Raw genomic sequence first — 16,209 nt, forward strand, 5'->3', positions numbered from 1 at the left:
AAATGAAAGCGGTCAAGATGCGGTTGTTTTGTTATATTACTTAAATTTGAAAGTCAAGTACTAACATTATATTCTTGAGTTTTATTATGGAATGAAAAGAAAAGAAAGCAAATGACTACAAAATAAATTGTGTTTTTGAGTTTAATTTAAGGATAGAAAGAAAATTAAATAGAAGTGGAATGATTTTTTAGTTGATTTTGTCTAAAAAAATTTCTCTCCATTTATGGGATGATTTGAGAGGAAGATAATATCACTTCTAATTATTTCCTTTCTTTTATAATATAAACTCAAGAACACAGTATAAAGGAAAGAAAGTATTGATGGTGAAAAGGTAAAACTAACTTGAAAAATTGTAGGTTAAAATAAGTGAATAATTAAAGATAGTCTTACATAATATATAAACCAAAAACTTTGATATTCTTTATACATGATAGTTTGTTATCCACAATTACTTTCACAATGTTAGCCTTTGATATTGCTTAATCACTTGTGTATTAAATGTACATCTTTTTGCTGTAACTACATAGTGAATGATACGATTAATGGAAGGTGTGGTCAATCAAGGTTAGATATGAAAATAGTCACCCATCAGATAAGTTTACCTCATTTGATCCACCTTTAAATGGTTAGATTATCTCCAATGGAGATGTTTTTGGGCGTCTTTGGGTGCCCTTAGATGCCCTTGGATATCCTTTGCAGTTGAAGTTTGTCCAAAACTAAAGATTTTTTGATGCATGCCATTACCCAAGGGCATGCCCTTAGGTGCCCTTACTTATATTTTTTTTTTGTTTTTAGTGGAGTTAAAGTATATGTAAGGATGTTTGTATGGTTGGAAGTAAAATTATAGGATTTTAAGGATTTATAAGAATGTGTAAGGATTTGTAAGGATATGATGTGTCAGCTTAAAGACGCTTGCCTAAAGGCATCTTTAGCATTGGAGATAGCCTTATGAATGAAATATTTGAATTGTCTTTTATTAAGGGGGTACACCCATTGTCTTTTACCTGTACATATATCACAAAATGTGTTATAATACAGTACAATGTAACATTCTAAAAACATTTCATGGTATACAAATAAAAATTATGGTAAATGGATCATCTATGGACAACATCATACCTTCCAATGGCCCACATTTTTTAATACTCCGTATAAACTATCAGGGGAATTTTTGGTTGGGAGTGATTTTCCACTCTTTATAGTTTATACTGTATAACTTTTGGTATAAAATGGTTTTAGGGAAAGGAGTTTCTTATTTTATTGTAGTAAGTAGGTAATTTTATAAAAATAAAAAATAACCCCAAGAGTTACAATCTGATCTTACAGAAAATTGAATATCGGCTTGGTCCTATGGTCAGGACTCTCTGTAGTCAACGCTCAATGCAGTTTTTTAACATGCGTATGCATTATCGTTATAATAAAAATAAGTGAAAAAAAATACACTAGTAGTAGTTTCATGTGCTTGCATATGTTAGTCGCTATATTAATCAATGTCATCAGAAGTAGCCCATCTTTGTCTCAAACTCATTTGCATTGGCTGTAAGGGTGATGGCATCACCACCACCCACCATTTACTCACCACTCACTTCCAACCAATCATATTACGCCACCTTAAATCCATCACTTTTCTCATCACTCACCCAAATTTGTTGTCATTGCCACCACTCACCTACCACTCACACCATACAATTCCTTACAAGAAAAGACAAAAAGAAAAAGACAAAAAAGAAAGAAAAGGACAAATTAAAGAAAGAAGAAAAAAGAAGATAACGAGTGGTTGTAGGGAGTGAAACTTCCACCCAAAACTCACCACCCGTGAGTGGTTCAACGTTGGTGTCGGTGTTCCACGAGTGGTCGGGAGAACCACTCACCTTTAATCCATGCGTTGCCATCACCCTTATATACCAATATATCTTTTAATAAGATATTTATGATATGTATATCTTATATTTAAATCCCACATAGCGAATGACACTTCAAGAAATTTTACAAATAAAATATTCTAGTGAAGCAGGTTTGAAGCCTGTAAAGGAGACAAAGTTTAATCCCAATTAAATGTTGTGTCTTCGGACGGTTTAGTTGGGGGTTTCTTCTCCTAATTGAGGGTGAGGGGGCTCTCTAGTGCGAATCCGGTTAAGACAGCGTAAGCTGGATCTCCTGTTGCGGGCGAATGATCTACACCTTTTAGAAAAAATATAAAAAAATAATAAGAACTCTCGATTAAATCCACATGGCTTAAAAGAACATACAATAATAATATGACGTGGGCTCAAATGCTCAATATCGATAATAATTGATAGATGACGCGATTATAAGCATTCGGCATTGTCTTAATTTAACACAAATCATCATTCCAGTATTTTATTTTCAACCCAAATAGTTTTAGTTAAAATCTTCCAAATTTATGATTTTGCTTTTGTTATAATATTTACATAACAAAGGCTCTTTTCTTAAATTCTAACATTAATAAAAGAAAAATGAAAACCAAGTCACGAGTTCGAGGATGTTCTAAAGTGGAGGGTTATCTTTGACCCGTTCTTGTGAAAAGTAAACAACATTTATATATATTTTGGTTACTGCATTATGTTTTATGTTATACCTTGTTACTAAACTGGAAATTAAGCCTTTGGCACCAGCACTGCTCGTATAGTCGTATGACGTATCAACCTTGGTGTACAACCACGTCTTGACAAGGATGTAAGTGGCTACTTTCATCACTAGTTCAAAAGTGTTAATAACAATTACTCGTAATAGGTTTGTAAGTGATCATTTCTTACTTAAGGTGGAAATTTATAGTTGGGTTATTGCCTTAAGCCCTTAATGGGCACTCCGGAAAAGATTTTTATGCAACGTTTAATCACTTTCCAAACCGTTCGTCTTATGGACTGGGCTCAAACTAAAGATATAATTCGATTTATCATTAATGGGCTGAATTGGGGTACGGTTCACTGACCCTAATTATATATAAAAATTATAAATAGAGTAATGCTACATTACCAGCTGATCAAACCCGGGTAATACCCGGGTAGATCGAAGAGATATATTAGAGTTCAATCGTGTATATAGACATAACAATGAAGATAAGAAGAAAAAAATAGCAAAATCATAATATATACATGAAACGATGAAATATGAATTAATTTAATCAATTTTGTCACGTTGATAAAAATATATATATAATTTAAAAATATGTATAAAAATACTTATTAAATAATATGATAAGGATTAAAAAAATATAGTAAATTAAGTAATGTAATTTATTGTTATGATGATGTCATAAATTTATTTAGTTGAGAAAGATATAATTTTTAAAAATGATTTTGAAGTTGTCATGTAAGATATTTTGGTAAAATGATGATGTAATCACAATCTTGTTTTATTTAATATAGAGATAATCCTAATAATAATAATAATGTGTTATCGCACCATCATCAAAAATTGCACCATATTTTCCAATCTCAATTTCTTTTCTATCGCCATTAAACAGCCTAACAAACTTACTCCCTGATTATACGTCGAATAATATACGTTTTATGAGTATACAATCTAATACGAGTATGATTATACAATAAGAAGTGTACAAATGTACATCAGTCCCATGACACATAGATGAGAAGATGTGAGAAGTATTTGGTTATACAAATCTCATGTCACCTAGCATGGAAAGATGTGAGAAAGATTAAGATATTTGGGTGGCGATTTCCTGCTAGTAACTTGTATTATGTATATGGTTTTTACGTCATTCGATCCTATGATGATGATATATGTATTAGTTATATTTGCCAGATGATGATAAGAGAGTTTTGTTGTTTAAAGAGAATTGGAATATAGAGTTTTATATGAAAACTTCTTATGTTTTTCCTTCATGATCATGAGTCACTATTTATAGTGATAAAGACGACCCATGTTGACTCGAGAAGGTGTCACTTGGTGATTTGAACCGGCGTCCCTTGGTAACTCAAAAGGGTGTCTCTTGGTGATTTGAAAGTGTGTCCCTTAATGATTTGGAATGGTGTCCCTTGGTGATTTGAAAGGGCATCTCTTAGTGACTCGAAAGGGTATCTTGTGGTAATTTAAAAGGGTGTCCCTAAGTAACTCGGAAGGGTGATTGCATGTAATCAATAATATTCCTCTGGATAGATTTTATTTCAGATATTATTCCTTTTAAATAAGTTTTATTCATCTGGCATCGTATGTATACTGTGTTATCGTATGTATACTATCACTCCCATATCAAAATGATTAAAGAATAGAGAACCCAAATTATATACTCCGTATAACAAAATGAACTGGATGAAAATAAAACAAAAAACAAATCAAAATAAAGCCAAATCATAACTATCTTAGAGCATCTTCAATGCTAATGTTTTTTTTTAAAGCTTAAGTTTTTTATCAAATTATTGCTCCAATGGTAAAAGCTATAAAAAAAGTCTTTCAAATATTGTTTAATAACAAACTTAGAAGAGAGAGTGTGTCATATTTTTGTCAACCTATTGGTAAAAAGTTTTTCACTCAAATGAATAAAAAGGATACAAAAGCTTTTTTAAGTAGTGAAAAGCTTTATAAAAAGCTTTTCAAAACTACCATTGAAGATGCTCTTAGTCCCCACGACCATAGTTTAGTTGAGGCCCTCATGTCCCTTTAGCTATAATTTTGGACGATGTTGATTATATAACCTAAATCCAAATCATAATCTCAATCGAAACTCATAAGTGTATTGATTTGATATGTGTTCTTATTTTTTTAAATTTTTTTTTATCATTCTATTGTTTTGCACGTAACACCCAAAATCCAAAATTTAAGTCTAGGGAAGCTGAACTTTCATTTGAGTTGGGGCGTAGCCATAAGGCTATCTCCAATGCTAAGGACGCCCTAAGGCGTCCTTGAGCTGCCACATTATATCCTTACAAATCCTTACACATTATTATAAATCCTTAAAATCCTATAATTTTATCTACAACCATACAAACATCCTTACATATCCTTTAACTACACTAAAAACAAAAAAATATAAGTAAGGGCACCTAAGGGCATGCCCTTAGGTAAGGGCATGCATCAAAAAATCTTTAGTTTTGGACAAGCTTCAACCGCAAAGGGTATCCAAGGGCACCTAAGGGCACCCAAGGGCATCCAAAAACATCCCCGTTGGAGATAGTCTAAACGAGGTCGGACGGAGTTGATCTGAATATCAAAAGGGTTTTTTTTTTATACCCTTAATAGTGAACTTTAGGTTTTTCTAACTTTTACCACCAACGGGTAATGCTAGATGTATGTTTGCACAATGCGGCTACGTTACTGGTACGTAGTGGTGGTGGTGGTATGGTGATCGGGGCAACAACGAGTGGTGTAGTTTATTAATGTAAAGTTAATTTCTGTAAAAGATCGATGGTAGTGTATTTTAAGAGATCATTTATACCTTTTAAATAGACTTTTACATTTGTTGGTGCATTTTAGGCATTACGGTTAATTCAAACGTCTCCGTTGTTTTGATAATGAGTGACAATACATTTAATGTTTGCAAAATGATATAAAAGCTAACTTAGGCATACATACGCTATTTCCGAACCTAAAACAATGAAAACGTCAAGTTTGAGTTTGGTGTAGCACTTCGTCGAAAATCCTGGAGCACGGCTCCACTTTGGTAGCACGGCTCTTAGGCACGGCCTTTGTGCCCTGCAACGGCCGTCCTTCTCTGTCAAATTTACACTTTGTTTCTTCGGCTTTCGTTACTCACTTCCGTGACTCAAAACTTGTACCATAACCTTATTTTGATATTCTAAGATGTTTGTATTTGGCAAATCTTAAAAATAACAACTTTCGTTTTTCATCAAATTTGAGGTCGAAATATTTTCTAAGTTTCATGGGGCACGGCTCTTCTTCAGAGCACGGCTCCAAAGGACGGCTCTTGCAGGATTAAAGGCCGTCCTCTCTCTGTCTAAATCAAAGAATCTTACCAAGCGCTCGTTACTTATGTTATTGACCCGAAACTTGTTCCGTAAGGCTTATAGTATCATTCTAAGGTGTCTGAAAATGTCAAATTACAAATCTAATCAACTTGATTTTTCACCAAAATTTGGAGGCTAAATTTTTTCTAAGTGTTGAAAGTCAACAAAAGTCAAAATTGGTTAAGTGGTCAAAATTGGTCAACAAATGAATAAATTCAGATTTATATTTGAAAAGATAGTGGGATTTTGATTCATTTCCATAACTCATCTTGTGACTATCTCATTCCCCAAATCTCCCTCTCTTGGTAAGCATCTTCTCAACTTTCTTTCTTTATCCTTTGATATCAATATTGGTTTAGGAATGTTGTTGTTGTGAGTGGGATTTCATGGGAGGTTGCAAAGGCTTTTTGTAGTTTTCCAGGTATAGCACGGCTCTTGTTTGGAGCACGGCTCTTGTGCCATGAAGCACGGCCTCTGTTTGGAGCCGTCCGAGTCAAACGGTAATAAAGCACTTTTTGACTATAAATTGAAGACTTGGGCATATTTGGACTTCACCTCTTGCATCTACATCTCCTGGAAAATACATATTCATATCTCATATCTTATATCAAACATCAATCTAGCAAGAGTGATACAATTGTAGTAAGGAAATATATGTGTTATATTGATTAGCCTACAAATTGTGTTGTATTCGCACTAGTGAGTGTGATAGAGGGTTGAAGTTCTAGTGGTTAGGATTTCATCTTCATTGATATCTCTAGTGGTTAGAGATTGTGTGTTCATCTCTTGAATTGTCAAGAGTTTGGTGTATTCTAGTGGTTAGAATACTTGGTGTAATTTCGGATTCTCCACCGGGTTTGGAGAGATTAGTGCTACAAACTCTCGATTAGTGAATCGGGGAGTGGATTACGGCGAATTCGTTAACATTCGCCCGAACCACTATATATCATGGTGTCTCTTGATTTGGTGATATCTTCTTGCTCTATCTTTTCATATCAATCTTATTTGTTATATAATTATTGTTGTGATTGTATCTTGCACAAACTAAGATTTGAATATTTGTTTTACAACTTGATTTTCAAAAAGAAGTTAAATAATTGGTATAATCTATTCACCCCCCCTCTAGATTACACTTACAACATTATTTTTCTTTTTTGTGTTGTACTATTTAAGATTTATGATATGCTTTTGTAATATATGTTTATCATTTATATGTATCAACCACCTTATACACGTTACAAATTTTACGTATCAATAAATTTTTGGAAGCAACGCCCGGGTAAAAAACTATTTTATTATAAGACCGGATGTTTCTTTTATTTTCGATAGAATTTGGAAAGAGTCTTTCTATTTTAGATAGGGTTATGACTGTCTACATCTTTATCTCTTCGATACACCGTCGTAGTATTGAGACCGAAAATCCATGAAAGACAGCATTGGGTGTTACTTAGTCACTATTAATTCTATATATCAACAACATCTTATCACTTATTAACTTTTTATTATCTGATTAACTTTTTATTGTTATCTGATCATAGATTAAATAAAAACAAAAAACTAACGGGGCTTGGATTGATGATGGACCCACAAAGCTCTCATTGCGTCAGATAAATGATCAATCTCTACTACATTATAAAATATTTGTTCAATTGTTCCCTCAATTTTTTCAACTTTACACAAGTGAAAACCCCAAAATACCCATATCACTAATTTATAAAACCCTTAAAATAAATCTCAACCACTCATTTTTTTTTCTCTCCTCAAATTTCAATCACTCATTTTTCTCTTTCTTCCATAAATTTCTCTAATTGGTTCAAAATATTTTATTTCAAAAACCGTAAATCGATAAATTATAAAAATTATATGGGTGTTCATAAAATTTCGTGCTCTTTCATTAAAGATGTCGTTCGATATACTTTCGATGAATTTTTAAATTTGAGGGTGGAGCCCGTACAGTTAAGGCATTTGGCTGTCACACTCTATGACATATCACAACCTATAACCTATCACCCTACCATATTATTTCCGCAACGTACGGGTACTTACCCTCGTGAACACTAACGCACATAACCAAAACTTTATGGTGCCAATGGCAGTTAATTCTTAGATGATGATAAATCAACGAAAAACTGGCCAAGCTTGTTGGGAAAAGGCTTTAACCAATGAATCAATTTAACAATTGACAAACTGTTGTCTATCTATCTATTTATTAAGTTTAGATAGTTTATTGAACAACTAGATTATTAACCTGCATAATATGCGAGAAACACATTAAAAAAATACATTAATAATGTATGATACATTTTATGATGATATGGTTTACCGTTGATCTATATTATATAAAATTAGTTTGTTGTGTATACACGTATACCTGGAAATCAATTATTAAACTTAATTGATGATATTGCATCAATTATTAAAAACGACAAATAGGAGGCTTAAGTTATAATGTATTTTTTAATGTGTTTCCTGCGTATTACGCGTGTCAATAATCCAATTTAGTTATAAACTATTATTTATTAATATTATATTTATTTATTCTTGTCAATATGTTTATATATGGTGAAAGAATGAGTTATCGGATAAGTTTAATTACAAAAGTTAATTAATTAACTTATATTCTATATCTAAAAAATCTTTAAATTCCAAAAATTATAAAATAATAATAGTAGTATTAAAGGTATATATGGACGTAAAATTTTCATGTCATCTACATTAATTCATAATTGTCTAAAGTTTTTAACATGAATTACTTATGCATTTAATACTTAATAACTTAGTATTTAGTAATTTAGAGAATAAATTTAAATAAGGTAAATGATGCAAGCAAAGTAATTCAATGGCTAAAATTCAACCTTGTTTTTCATCCAAGAGCTATGACTTTTTTAAAAATGAATTTAGAATGCTCTTTTATTATTATTGTTAGATTGTTAGATGAATTAACTTAGCTTCCTGTAAATATTTTTATTATATTTTAAATAAAGTGGATATGTATTAGTTTGTTTTTTCTATTACAATTAGTGAAAACCTGTATTTATTTGCACAAACGATTAATTAGCTGCCAAACAATATAGCAAGTTAATAAAATAGCAAGGAGTATAGATATCTAAAACTTGTACTTTGTTATGCTTTTATAAAAGAGTATACTAGATTTTAGATATGTGTCAAATACACAGGTTTTACAACATTATCAATATAAAAATTAATATATGAAACAAAAATAAATAAAACTTCCCAAAAAACAATGAAAAGTTTATATTTTTTTTTGTGTATGTTTTATTAGGGCTATTAGTAGAAAGGAGCTAAATGCATTATAATTTATACTTTAATGTTAAGAAATTTGAAATATTATCATTTATATGTGTAATAACTTATTAAACACAATTATTAAATCTTTTTTTCTATAAAAAAAATTTAGCAACATGATTCATATGCCTAAACTGACCTGAATATAAGATGAATACATGTGATAATATCAAGGGCTAATTACTTGGAAAGTCCCTCAACTTGTCACTGAAACCTTTTTTGGAACTCGAACAAAAAATAGTTCTATTGTGATGAAAAAACCGGCTAAGATAACTATTGTGGGGCTCTGACCAAATTATGCTTATGTGAACAATTATTAACCGGTTACACCGCTAGTTTTAAAAAAAACCTTTCCAAGTCCCTGCCATATAGATCTACTTAAAATATATAAAACACATAATAAAATTCACATGATTTGTTCTTAATTTTTTAAACAACATGAATCCCCCACTCACTTTTTCATCTTGAAAAGACCCGGTAAACAGGAATCGAGGTACCGATCTCCTTCCGGTAGAAGCTTTGTTACTTTGAGGGCAGTGTGTCAATATATTACTGACTATATTGACAATCCAGATCTTGATTCGGGTTGTAACAAGATTGGAAGAATTTCCAAACGAGGAAGGAAACAGAAGGAACTAAATGGGGTTTTGAGTGGGATTGAGACCAAGAATAGTGTTTGTAGTTAGGATGTTGATATGGGTTGTGATGTGATTGAGAAACTTGCAGAACCTGGAAAAGAATCGGAGAAAATCAATGAGCTTTCTAGTGGCAGCGGTGATTGCGATCAGGATCTTAATGGGTTTGCAGATGACCTGACAAGAATTTTGGAGACAGATGAGTCTTCAGATCCTGATCTTGTTTCGGGTAGTCCCAAGATTGAAGGATTTACCGGAAAAAGAAAAAGAAAGAAAAAAATCGACCAGATTGACGATCAGAATCTTGATTTGGGTAGTCCCAAGATCGAAGGGGTGATGGAAGAGGGAGAGAGTGCGAATATTGATTCGAGCAGTACCAAGATTGAAGGGTTTACAGGGGAGGTTAAGGAACTGGATAAAACTGACGGGTTTGTACATGATTCGTTCTTAAAACTGTGGTGTTTGTGTGATGAAGATGTAACAGCAAAAGGTTAGAAGAAATGGAGGGGGTGATGAAAGATAGGATTGTCAGTTCCCCAGATCTCTCTTTCTCGTATTTTTGTGTGTTTTTTGTGTTTTTTTTTTGTTGTTTTTAAATGAAAATGACATGGAAATTCCATGTCATCAAAAACTGAAACAAAAATAACTTTTAAAATAATTTTTTATCGGTTACTTAATTGAATCTCCACAATAGTTATTTTAACCGGGTTTTTTCATCACAATAGAAGTTTTTTTTGTTTGAGCCCCGGAAAAGGTTTCAGTGACAAGTTGAGGGACTTTCCAAGTAATTAGCCCTAATATCAAAGGTATATATGAGGAGAGAGGAAAAATGCTAACACATGTAAATAAATAAAGTAGCTAGTGAGTAACACCCAATGTCATTTTTAAAGGTTTTTGGTCACAATATCGTTTATGTCGGTGTTGTGAGAGGATATGAGATGTAAACAAACTTACTTACCTAAATTAAATAGGCTGTTTGCAGATTTATCTAAGATGGAAAATAACCCTCGGCCTCGTAAGGAATGAGTTTCAAGTTCGATCTTAGATCTCTATTTCTAGATGAAAAGAGGTTAACCATTGTAAATTAATAAAGGGAAAACTGGACAAAATAGAAAGCAACTTTGGTCCAATTCACGTAATTAGCAGTCACCTTTAAAACTTGTCGATATTAGAAATGACCTTTCAAAAATTACCCAATATAGCAATATTTTGCTACGTTATCGTGTGACATGGCCTTTCTGGTGACATGGCAGTCCACCTCCTCTTCCAACCTACCCAATTCATTTCGCCTTTCCTTTGTTCTTTCTCATCGCCATCAAACTCACATTGATTATGTACAAATCTTACATATCATAATTTCCTCCTGTTTATTATTACTGCTATTATTATTATTATTATTATTATTATTATTATTATTATTATTATTATTATTATTATTATTATTATTATTAGTGTTATTATTATTATTATTTGGTCATGGAAAAATAACTTAAACAAAAACATGAGTCACCGGCAACAACTTCTTCCGGTTACTTTCAATCAAAAACACCGTTTTCATCTTCACAAAGATCACCGGAAAATTCTCCCGTATCATCTATGTCAGCTCTCTCATCTCTTAGCCATGGCTTCTCACCTGATAGAGATGAACTTAAACCCGATTCGAAACCAAACCCAGAATCGGAACCACATGGATCTTCGCCATTAAACCCATTAACTGATTTGACCGAAGCTAGGTTTCCATCGTTGTTGCCATCTCCGGTGCCTGTGGTGAACCGATATGTTAGAAATGAAACTCTGCCCATGAAGAAAATGGACTATGGCTCACATGAGTGTTCTGTTGGACGATTGCCTGAGGTAGTTACGACCGGACGACGAGGTGGAGGTCACCTGAAGAAAGAAGGGATGTTGAAAAAGATGGTATTGGGTTTTCGGGTATTTGAGTTTTGGTTTCGTTATCTGTTATGGCTACGGATAAGCATCAAGGATGCGCCCTTGATTCATATTATCATATTATCGATATAAGGAGTTTCGGTAAGTGTCTTGTTTTTTTTTGTTTCTGAATGAATGTTTATGATTGTTATTTGTAAATACATATGAATGTATATATGTATATGTGGATTGATGTATATGAATAGTGTAGGTATTCTTTGACAGCGAATGTAATTGGATTTGGTGGATTTGGTGGAGAGGAGGTGAATTTCCATGTCACCAAAAATGTCATGTCACATGCTGACGGGGCAAAATATTGCTATATTGAGTATTTTTTGAAAGGTCGTTTCTAATATCGACAAGTTTTAAAGGTCACTGCTAATTGCGTGAATTGGACCAACATTGCTTTCTATTTTTTGCAGTTTTTTCCATTAATAAAATGTTTAGGTCTATTCTTAATTATTAAATGTAAAATTTTGGATTTTATTATCAGCATTCGAAATTTAATGATCCATTAATAAACTAGAAATAGTCGAATGATGGATTAAATAGGGTGGGGTTACCCCCAATAATGGTCTCGGATGGTTTTATTGACCGTTGGACACTTTTGCTGTTTTGCATAATTCATCTTTTAAATATTTTTGGGCATGCTACGTATATTATGTGATAACAAATATAAACTAAGATTATGAACAAATTTCTGTATTTTATTGCAATGGAACTTGAACCAGATTTATACACATACAGAAAGTTCTAATTATGGAAATACAATAAAGAGTTGGATGGAAATGATTTGGTAATCAAGTCGGTATCTTTTAAGCGAGGAAATGATGTAAAACTGATCCCGTAAATCTTTCTTTTATTTTCTAACATTATGGGCCAATGATCCATTGTCTTTCTAGTGAGGTACTTATGTTTTATAATTTATATTAAACAAAAATAGATTAACAATGTACGGACAGGAAAAAATGTATATGTGAATTTGTTAGTCTCAAAAGTTTCTCCAAACTCTTATTTTCACTAGATATGTCCAACGTTGAAAAGCTTGATTAGTGTATGAAATTTAAGTGTTTTGAGTTTGTCTTATACTCGACTTGAACTTCGTGTTTAATTATGTAAGAAAAATAAAAACTTTAATAGTTATTTTGTTATATATGCTAGTCACGTGACTTAAGTTTGTTTTATACTGCAGTTCACGATCTATGTCTAAGATAAATACTCGATATCTAAGCTATTGTAGTATTGTTGTGCTAGTCATGTGACTCAAATTATTAAAAGAAAAACCTGTATGATATGAGAATGGGGAAAATACTTTTAAGTAATTCAAAAATATTAGTATATATAATATTAATATTTTGATACATTTTTTTATTATGTTTCAAAATGAAATTGTATGATTACTAACTTGTTATTAAAAAAAAAATATTAATATTTTAAAACATATTTTACTATGTTTCAAAATGAAATTGGATGCAAGATCAAAATGGATTTTGTAAGGAAAATTCTATAACGTATTGCGATTTTTGATTATATGTTGCATTTTTGCTATTTCATGTTGTGATTATCGATTTTGTTTTTGAGGTTTTGGGTTGCGATTTTCATTTTTTTTTATCCATAAAATGATAATGTTTCTTGTTTAGATTTTCTGTATACATAAGGGTGAAGGAGTACCTTACTATTACTCCTCACCTTTTCTAATCATCCTTACTTTTACCCACATTCACGGAATACCTCACTACCCGTCTTCATTCTTCCCCACTTAGATAAAAACAAAAATAATAAGAAAAGACAAAAAAGAAAGGAAGAGGGAGGCGGTGAGTAAGTCGGGCAGCGCCCTCCCCACTTTTCGTCCCACCAAACCGGTACCTATAGGGTGGAATGATGTGCAACCCGGTGACCTTTCGGAACTTGCTTGGTCCTTGGGTTACACCGTGGCACCGTGCACTCTAACAAGTAGTACAAAGATAAAGCAGAAGATAATTTGGCGAATATTTTTCATGCTTATTTGTAACTTTTACGAACGTGCATGGAATATATCTCAACACAATCTTATCATTTTATGGATATGGTTTAGTATATGTAAATGTAATTAACATATTTGTGCTCATTGTAGTAATGAATTCTCAAATCTTATGCATTATATGTATCCGACCAATTAAAAACTTAGAGTTGATAGCTTATAAGGGAGCCATATTATATATACCCGAATACATATAATCCACAAGATTCGAAAGTTAATTTCATATAATAATGAACACAGTTTTAGTTTTTTCACAATATAAACATTTGTATATAGTTATTTACAGTCACCGATACTAAACTCTATGCAAAAGTCAAACTTTTGCAACACAAAATAAAAATCACAACAAATATATAATCAAAAGTTGCAATATGTGAAATCGCCTTACAAAATCTGTTTCGCGCATTGTGATTTCACTTTCACTTCTTTGCACTGCGGTTAATTTCATTGTCATGTACGCATAGTGATTTTGACTTCGCAACCGGGAAACAAAATTATCTTTTTGGAATCCATTGTAGATATCAGGGAACTTGTTGAAAAATAGTTGCCTTTTAAAAGATAAAAACAATTTAACATTCTACATTTCTACCAACATGTCAAGACAACCTGAAAATACCCTACCATCAGTATACTCCATAATTCAAGATTTTTGACCATTTCGAAAATATCAAGTCAAAGATGTCAAGTTGCCAGGTTCAGTTGGGTAGTATACTTCCATTTACGTATGTCAAGTTGCCAGGCTCAATTATGTATACGGACTTGCATTTAACGTTGACACACCATATATTGCTTTAACATGCTATGTGCATATGTAATTATGTATGACGTTTTTAAAAAATGACTAGAAATAACACGCAACACAATTTAATTTATAAAATAATATTAGTGTACCAAAGTAGATTATCCGTTTGTTTTTTTAACTATTAAATGACTGAATGGATAAATAATGTCTGTATGGATTAAGTTAATACAGTTATTTTTTTTGTATTAAGTCATAAAAACAAACACGTTTGATGACTTAATGGATTAATTATTTTTGATTAAGTCATGATTTAATTTATTAAGTCATAAACAAACGCCACCTAAGTTTTTCTAATGATATATCTACATCAATTTAATTTTTGCAATCTCCAACAAACATACATATTCTACTGCACAATGTATAAGTTGTATAAAGCGTGCATTGCTGTAGATGGTAAAAACTTGTTGTAGATTTATCACTTCCATTTTCGTTATTGTGTATATCAAAACGTATATTGTGTCTAACTAAGTACTCTTATCGTTGAATGATTTAGTTATCCAGTTACATATATAATAATGAGTATCCAGTTTTTTTTTCCCCTTAATGGAAAGAGATATAAAAAATAAGGATTTTTCTAATGGATGCCCTATAGGTACATAATATGAATTAAATGATCTACCCCAATTTCCATATATACTACATAATTAATAGCTTTTAATCTTTACTTTTTTCATCTATCTTTATTTTACCCTTGCTTAATTTAAGTCTATATTACACTTAATATTTCATCTATTAGCACAACGTAATATTAACTCTAGCTAAAATTTGGCTAACATAAACTTTTATTTTTCTAAGTAATTTATCCTCTTTTTATACATATTACTTTCACAAAATTTTCCCACTTAAAGATTCCCTCCTTTCTTATTCACGGAATCTATATAACTTGTTTATACATTTTATGATCAATTAGTATGTTTTTATTTTATACATTTTATTTGCAAAATGATTAAAAATCATTTATTTGATTTACATGATATTCCAACAAAAAAAAGTTTTGCAAGTCATGATGAGAATTATGAAGGCACAAAAGAAATTTTGGATAAACCCTTTGTAGGTCAATATTTTTTTAGTGAAGAAAAAACGTTATTTTGTACCAAAATTTTGCAAAACACAATGGATTTTCAATTAGAAGGGGAAAGTTTGTTAACAAAAATGATGAAAAGAAACTACGAGATTTCTTTTGTCATCATGAAGGATATCCGGAGGCTAAAGCGATAAATCATATAAAAGAACAAAGAAATCAAAATTAAATCATGTTTTCTCTGTGAAATTTTAATTTGTTAGTTCTTAAAAAGAATTAGAATTTAATTGTTATTTTGCTTTTTTAATCTCTTTTGTAAGTCAATATATGATGTTTAAGTCAAACATATTAAACATTTTGTTTCTAAGCTTCGAGGAAAGAAGTGAACATGTTAATTCATTTTAACAAAATTGAATGGCATAATTAACTTATTTTAAGAAAGTATAAAGTAGGAACTTGGTGAAAAACGGAAAGATTATAAGATGTTAATTATGTAGTATATATAGAAATTAGGATGGATCATTTAATTCATATTATGTGTCTATAGGGCA

At 31.5% G+C, this 16,209-nt stretch overlaps 1 pseudogene; it reads left to right on the forward strand.

Moving 5' to 3' along the window:
* Nucleotides 1-9,946: 9,946 nt before the first annotated feature.
* On the forward strand, nt 9,947-12,168 carry LOC122608826 (annotated as a pseudogene).
* Nucleotides 12,169-16,209: the final 4,041 nt, after the last annotated feature.

Source organism: Erigeron canadensis, chromosome 7 (genome assembly GCF_010389155.1).
Source record: "Erigeron canadensis isolate Cc75 chromosome 7, C_canadensis_v1, whole genome shotgun sequence".
NCBI lineage: Eukaryota > Viridiplantae > Streptophyta > Magnoliopsida > Asterales > Asteraceae > Erigeron > Erigeron canadensis.